This window comes from Asterias rubens, chromosome 9, assembly GCF_902459465.1.
Source record: "Asterias rubens chromosome 9, eAstRub1.3, whole genome shotgun sequence".
Lineage (NCBI taxonomy): Eukaryota > Metazoa > Echinodermata > Asteroidea > Forcipulatida > Asteriidae > Asterias > Asterias rubens.
In genome coordinates this window covers 5,083,896-5,092,063 of record NC_047070.1, presented here as the reverse complement: position 1 = coordinate 5,092,063, position 8,168 = coordinate 5,083,896, and positions in this window count along the sequence as shown.

The window sequence follows — 8,168 nt, the reverse complement described above, 5'->3', positions numbered from 1 at the left end:
ACATTCCAGAGTGACTCATTGATGTTTCGCAGAGGGGTAAATGGCATTGTGTATAATATACCATTTTGTACAGGGGGTTTAATTTCGCGTGTTAAATAAAAAACATTAGGCTTTAATACATGCATCTGTTACATTTGTGTTTATTACAATTAAGTCACTCATGTAGGTCTACCCAACTTTCCAGCATTTTTTAAACGCATCAAACAGCAACCCGTTGTTGTGAAACTTTATTTGTTCCATTTAACTCTGCACCATTAGTGGCGGATGTTGACCAGAAAGTTTACATGAGAATTAATTGATATGACGATAAACTAAAAATTCATGAGGCCGACGCTCTGTTACTCCCAAAAGCGGTGGTAAAAACAGTAGATTAGATGTTGCACAGCATGTTCCGAAAACTCGCTTTATTTGGTGCTCAGACAACTTTGTATGCGTCGTTGGACGTACGCTCAATAAATCACGATGAATGGGGCCTTAGACTAAAATCGTGTACACGTCATTGGAAACAAAGCAAAAAACATTCAACAGTTATAGCAACCAATCATTAAATATATTTATTTTCAATACAATTTGCAGAAATTGACTTTGTCGTTAAAGTCCATACCAACTGGCGCGGTTTTTTTTTATCTGCTGTATACCAGAACTTCCTCGAAGCTTCCTTTTCAGTCAGATAAACTCCACGGCTATTAGTGGCTGTGATTATGGGTTTGTTTTAAAAGAGGGTACCACTTTCATACAAGCCTTTTTAGTCGGATTTCTCCTGTGCTATTAGCAGCGGTGATTATTGTTGAGGGGGGAGACCACTCAAATCCGTGTAACTGAATTATACCAAATGTGCTCAACACAATAAAAAAAAAGTGTGTCATTGGAGCAGTGTACGTGCTATATTTTTAGTCGACTAAGCATTATTACCCTTACAGTCATCTTAGCTGGGAAATACTCAGTGCAGTGGATAAAATTGACACAATGACAAAAGCCGATTGAATTAAAACTATGCGTAAATGAGGCGAAACATAATCCACATTACGGATAATGCGTTGGCCCGCTCGATCAACACTAAAATATTACGAAATACCCTACATATCATGCCAAGTACCATCATTGCCAAGTATACCCATCCCCAATATTTAAGCTAAATTCCAGAAACGAACACCAATTCCTTGAGTTGGAGAACGCAAGAGAGAAGGTGAGGAGGGGAGGCGACGCGTCGCGACGTTTCACAACTAAGTTGTGCACGCTCAACAATCAATTTTTATCAAAATACAACATTAATGACAAATTTCCATACCGATTATAAATACAATTTCTAATCCAATCCTACGAAATGATTATTACCTGTAAGAACACCTCCCTTGCCCCCACATTACCTTTTACAACATTTGTATACTAGAATCCTCCTCATCTAGCGGGGTGCCGCGCGAAGCGCGGCATCCCGCTAGTATATATTATACGGCTTGTTTGCTAGTAGTGTATTTGGCGCGATATGCTTGAATCAAGTTTAGTTTGTCAATTATTCAAAGAATTGGCAGCCAAACCACTTTTGCAGTGCCATCGATTGGAACAGCAGCGGAAGTTTTAGGTAGCAAAACGAACCACCATGGGAAACTATTTCAGCTGGTTTGCACACTGGTTTTCACAGCAGGTAAATCCAGTAATCTTCCACTTTAGTATTTTTAGGTATTTTCAATAGTGTCCAGTGTTTTTAATATCCTTGCACCATTTTACCTTAAAGTCAGTGGGCACTATTGGTAATTGTAAAAGACTAGCCTTCACAGTTGGTGTACCTCAACATAATATGCATAAAATGACAAACACTGTGAAAATTTGAGCTCACTCGGTCATCGAAGTTGCGAGATAATAATGACTAACCCTTGTCACACGAAGTTGTGTGCGTTTAGATGGTTGATTTCGAGACCTCAAGTTCTGAATCTGAGGTCTCGAAATCAAATTCGTGGAAAAATTACATCTTTCACGAAAACTATGGCATTTCAGAGGGAGCCGTTTCTCACAATGTTTTATACCATCAACCTCTCCCCATTACTCGTCACCAAGAAAGGTTTTATGCTAATCATTATTTTGAGTAATTACCAATAGTGTCCACTGCCTTTAAAGCCATTATACACTTTCGGTAAACAGTATTGTCCAAGTCCCACAATTCGTGTATCACAACTTATAATAGAATAACAAACCTGTGAAAATTTAGGCTCAATCGGTCATCGGAGTCGGGAGAAAATAACAGGAAAACCAACTCTTGTTTCCGCGCGTTTCGTAGTCTAGGTTCCTAGACCATTGGTGTTGCGTGGTCACACACAACCAACGTTCCGATTATGCACGGCAAAAACTGTACACGCTTGTAATGAACGAACGCTAGCGGGCGCTCTGTTTCTCTGATTTCCTGTGAGCACAGGACATAGACCTTTTCGCAAATACCAATGCGCAAGCGCAGACTGTTGAATGAGGTGCATTGTGGGATATATATGGATCAAATTTGGATACCAGCTAGACCACAATGCACCTAATTCCAAGCTTTACGCGCGCGCCCTGGTATTTGCGAAAAGGTCTATGGGGAGATCCGGAAATCAGAGAAACAGAGCGCCCGCTAGCGTTCGTTCATTACAAGCGTGTACAGTTTTTGCCGTGCATAATCGGAACGTTGATTGTGTGTGACCACGCAACACCAATGGTCTAGGAACCTAGACTACGCGTTTCGCCGTGTCATGACATGTGTTTAAAATAAATCCGTAATTCTCGCTAACGAGAATTAATATTGTTTTAATGTTTTCTCAAAAAGTAACTCATTTCATGGAACAATATTTCAAGAGAAGTCTTTCACTATTACCTTCTATAAACCCTGTTAATTATTTGTAAATCTGTGTACTTTTCTTTTTCTGTACCGAAAGTGTATAATGGCTGTAATCGAGGCCTTCGGCGCAGCCACTGCTGTGTGACGTGTGCCGATTGCATCAATTTGTAACGTCATATGCATGAATAAAGAGAGGCGTATACTCTAGTATTTCTTCTACCGTGTTCATCCTAACAGGAGAACAACGGTGATGGACGCAAAGTGTTCCTCCACAATCCGGAAGATACGGAGACGTATGGTGTGCATTTTGAGGTGAACCTACATCAAGAAGACGGCCGGTTTGTCTTTAAGGACTTTCTAGAGGGCGGAATGGCTTACAAAACTGGCTTCCGGTGAGTTTGATAATAATAATATACGGGATTGTTAACATAAAAACTTACCTGGTAAAACGAGCAAATGAGATACATTGTGAGAAATAGCTCCCTCTGAAGTAATGTTTTTGAGAAAGAGGTAATTTCTCACTCAACATAATAAATAAAAGACTGCAGCTGAAGTCGTATGTTAGGCATCTGGAAGCACACAAATTTGTGTAATAAGGACGTTTTTTCATTCAATATTCTCTTGAAACTTTGATGACCAATTGATTCCAAATTTTCACAGATTTAATATTTTGTGATGGGGTACTCGCTGGAAATACTGTTCTTTGACAATATTACCAAAGGTGTCCAGGGGTCGATTTCACAAAGAACTACGATAAATCGTAACTGCAAATCAATCGTAGTTGCTTAGTGAAGTGTGATGCCACAATACAAATCACTGATCTGTCTTACGATGGATTTTATTGCTTGTTTGGTGCCTTTAAGGGGTCTTTATGTTTGATAATGACGCAGAAAATGATTGGCATAACAACTTGATAGTGTAAAGCACATTGAGAAAAATTTCACTTCGAAGTATGGTTATGAAAAAGAGTATCACTTTTTATTCTCAAAAACGCGACCATCTGATAGGATTAAAATATCCAAACGGTTCGAAAACAAAATGTATAGGGGGCCTACAGTGCCTTTAAACGAAAAAAAAACCCTGCTGAGACCTATTTATGTTATCTAGTTTTGATCTTAATTGTTTTAGGCTTGAACCAACATATTTATCTCCACTTCTGATGTAGTTATTGCATTAAACGTATAATTGGTAACATGTCTTCTTAATTGTTTTTATATTTTGTATCAGATCCGGTGATGTGTTAGTCTCGGCAAACTCCATCGACATTGACAACGTGGACTTGATGCAATTACTGAAAGAGCTTCTTGACTACAAAGAGTTTAACTACATCATTGTAAGTCAACGATTCTTCACATGACAACTTTTATTCGGGAGTTCGTATAAAACTGCGAACTCCCCTAGAGTGTACAGCATACGTCGTCTAAATCACTATCAGCTAAAGAGAGGTTGGAAAAATTCTAAAACTAATGATGTGAATTTTCTTTAATTTGAATTTTCTTATCTTTCTTTCTTTTTCCTTTTTTTTTTGCAGGGAGTTGAAAGGAAGTTAGATGACGGGAAAACTACCTTCATTTGGGTTATTTTCAAAATCACTACAAAGGGTGAGATTTGCTTTAAAAGAGCCGGCGAAACCCCCACAGCTAAATGTGAATAGAAATTGAATGCAAATTGTCACAAAACGGTTGCATGAAATTATTGATGAAATTGGGTTTCCGACAAGTTGCAGCATTTGTTGAAACACTTGATCATTGAACTCGTTCGAAAACAAAAGCTCAAATAAATCGGCAACTTGCATCATTCAGTACATTCACGTTGGACTTGTTGCAGCATTCCGAGTCGAAGGAACAAACAAAGAGAGAAAGAATCAAACAAAAACAGCAAAGAGAAAATCCGTCAATCGATGTCAAAAGGTCTCAAAAAATCAACTTCGTGTAAGCCAGTCACCAAGGGCCTATGCCACCCTTTGGTATGTTGCTCTTCAACTGATCGTGCTGAACTGTAGCCCTTTATAAGACTCTTCCTTTGTGTCGTACACAAGTCACTGCAAGGCTTGCTGAATTAAAAGCCCCTCACGAGAGTTTTCCAGAACATCCGGTTTTCCTCCCTCGGGAAAAATCAAACACTTTCGATCTTGGCTGTGCTCCGTGGTCATAATTGGTTGATGTGGCTGGCAGCCAAAGGCGCCCTTGCATGCCTGCTTCTCGAACACGTCGTAGCCGCGTCCTTCGCAATTCCGCTCTTAGCTGCGAGTAAGGATGATCAGCCCCCAAATTATTATTAATATTACTAACGATGTTGAACAGGCTTTGATGAGAGCCCCCTTATATGTAGATAGCTACTTTTTACTTTATCTTTACTATTTTGCATGATGTTTTATTCTTTTCTCAGACGGTGTTCTAGAGGTTGCTGTTCTCGAGACCCTCGAAAATGATAGAAATGAAATGCAACCTGCCATGCTATTCCCCTCTACCCCTGTATATGATTTTATAAGTGTTGCTACCGAACCGTACAATATTTATATTGAAGAAGAAAAAGCTCCCGCCAAGTATCTGACGATTACTGGAAACAAGCAACTGGTTTTCCAGGAGTACAGCGAATCCAGTAAGTAGAGGGGCGCACGTGTATACCGTTATGCGTTGATGTGACGTAATTAGGCCGCCATAAACGACGATCATGCTCACTGGGGTCAAAAAGCATATTTTTACATTTTTTTATTTTTTGCAACTTTCCTGTCACTAGCGGTGGTTCAAAATTTGGGTATTAGCACACGAGGGTGTTCAATTGTGTTTTTCGATTTGGTGGGCGAAAGTGTCCACAAATTTTATCAGGTCTCAAACAAGTTGTTTTTTCTTTATTATATCAATACGACATACGACACCATAGGTGAGTGAAGAACCAAGTGCGCACGCGCAAACTCACATACGCCAGGTCGCCCATTGTTTGTATAAGGTATGTGGACGACCGCGGTACCACGGGTACGGCTTTTGAAGTCCCTTCGTTCGAGCTCCTTCTCTTCCTTCCTGCATGATTGTACCATCCAATAAAATTTGTATAATATTTCAAACACAAATTGCACGGTTTTCACTTGGGCATAGTTTCACCGTGACAGTCACATTATTCAATAAAGAGCTCCGAGTATTGACCACTTGCACGCGCGTCACACGCGGCGACTGATGCCACGCTCACCATGTTGGTGGTCAATAGACCTTATGCATTGACGTCACCCAGACGCCATCTTAGAGGAAAAACAGTGACGAAACAATGGCGAAACGAACAGATTTGTACGCGCGGCGCACAGGTTTGGCCAATGAACAGCCTCTTTTTGACCTCTAGGTGAGGGCGCCCTACTAAAAGGACGTCATGAGACCCCGCAAAAAGTTCGTTGTGCGCGTCGTCGGCCATGTTGAGTACTATTTCTGTTGGTAACGCGTCGTCTGCTCGCAACAGCAGACGCACGTTTGTAACCGAGAAACTTGTTTTTTCTCCGATAGACAAATATTTGGTGGAGGTTTTCTTTCAGTATATATTATTTGGTAAAACAATTGAATTACTTCAAGCACATACTATTAATTCCGGATAATGCAAGTCAACGCCGGTCGATACTGTGAGAAAAATTACTAACGAATTCATTCGTTAAAACAACAATTGTTAAAACAAAAAAGATCCAGAATTCAAACCTGCCGACTGGTCTCCAAACATTGAACTTTTCTCAGCAGTGTCGTATCCAGATGTTATTAAATACCGTTACTCTGAACGCATTTAGATCCATTGATGCACTATACAATCATATTGGATGGGTGACTGAGGTGAGGACAATTTGCTCGTGAAAGTAAACAAACTCTGCAGTTTTACTCTCAAGCCGCATTTATTGCGAAACATTATTTATTTTGTATGGACGTGGACATGGCTACCAACTACCTACCACATCACGGTACCACCACTGAAGAAAACAAATTATTTTTGTTCAAATCGGAACTGGGATTTCAGCAAAATGTATGACTTGTTTTCGGCAAAGCGTGCGGTATTGTGCTTGCCTTCATCGGCACTCTGGTATATTTTAGATTCAACTATCTGAAGGGGGCGATTCACGTTGACGGCTCCCTCTGAAGTAACGTAATTTTCGAGAAGTAAGTTTTCACGAATTTGATTTGGAGAACTCAGATTTGAGGTCTCGAAATCAAGCATCTGAAAGCACACGCCTTTTTTTATTTTATTGCTACCTCGCAACTTCGACGATCAATTGAGCGCAACTTTTCACAGGTTTGTTATTTTTTGCATAAACATGTTGAGATACACCAAGTGAGAAGATTAGTCTTTGACAATTATAGTGTCCAGTGTCTTGAACAAAAACATAATTGGGATTGGAATGGAAGTTCAAAAATGTCAGAAACCAGAGAGATAAAATTGTTTTATTAATGTTTCCTTCAAATTCATATTGTTTTTATAATTATGTTGATACGTGGACGATCTGTTTGTCCTGTGTTTAGGCAACTTCTTCTTGTCGTCGAGATGCTCTCTCCAAAGCCCATTCCGATGTTTCCCGCCATTTTAATTTAAGCCATGCCTTGTCCTCCGCGGCTGTTTCATCAGGTTCAGATTGTTTGCCAGCCTTTGCTAGGCCCCGCTTGGGTCAGAATAATCGATGGTTGGCGACAAAATATTCGCGGTCTCCTGGCTTACGATTTACATTTAACATGAACTGCTTTGGTTTGATTTTTGCACCGTTTATGCGTTACGCTAATTACAGACCAGCTGATAATAGTACTCAACATGGCGGCGGGTGTCAAAAACTGACTATTGTGACGTCACGCGAAACCTCTCTATAGGTTTATGTGTAATGCCGCGTCACCTAAAAATGCGTACTTCACTGAATAACACACGTTGACATTGACCACCAAAATGGCGCATCCAAGATTATTCTGATGATGACGTCAGGTGAAATGGGTCAATATGTTACTTTCTGATTGTCTTCCAGGCAAGTTCTTTCTATACAAGTATACAGATCCGTCGATGCAACCGATAGATGGAGCTGTTGTAGCATATTCCTTAAATGATTCGTCCAACAAATGTGTGGTAAGTGTTACTGTTAATAGAAAATGCCTAGGTAATAGAAGACGCTAGGTGGCAGCAGATAGCCACTGCCAAAACCTTACTTGCCCCTGGTGTTTCTGGCAGTGGCTGTTGAACTTGCACCACAGCACCTTGTGAACCATTAAGTGGTCTAATAGTCCAATTCATAACTGCGTTTCCTGTTGAAAGACAACTAATGAGCACTTTTAAAAACTCCTAGGCCTATTTTGTATGATAAAGTTCTATACATAACTCATTATTACCACCCCCCCCCCCTTCCCGGAGAAAGCTCTAT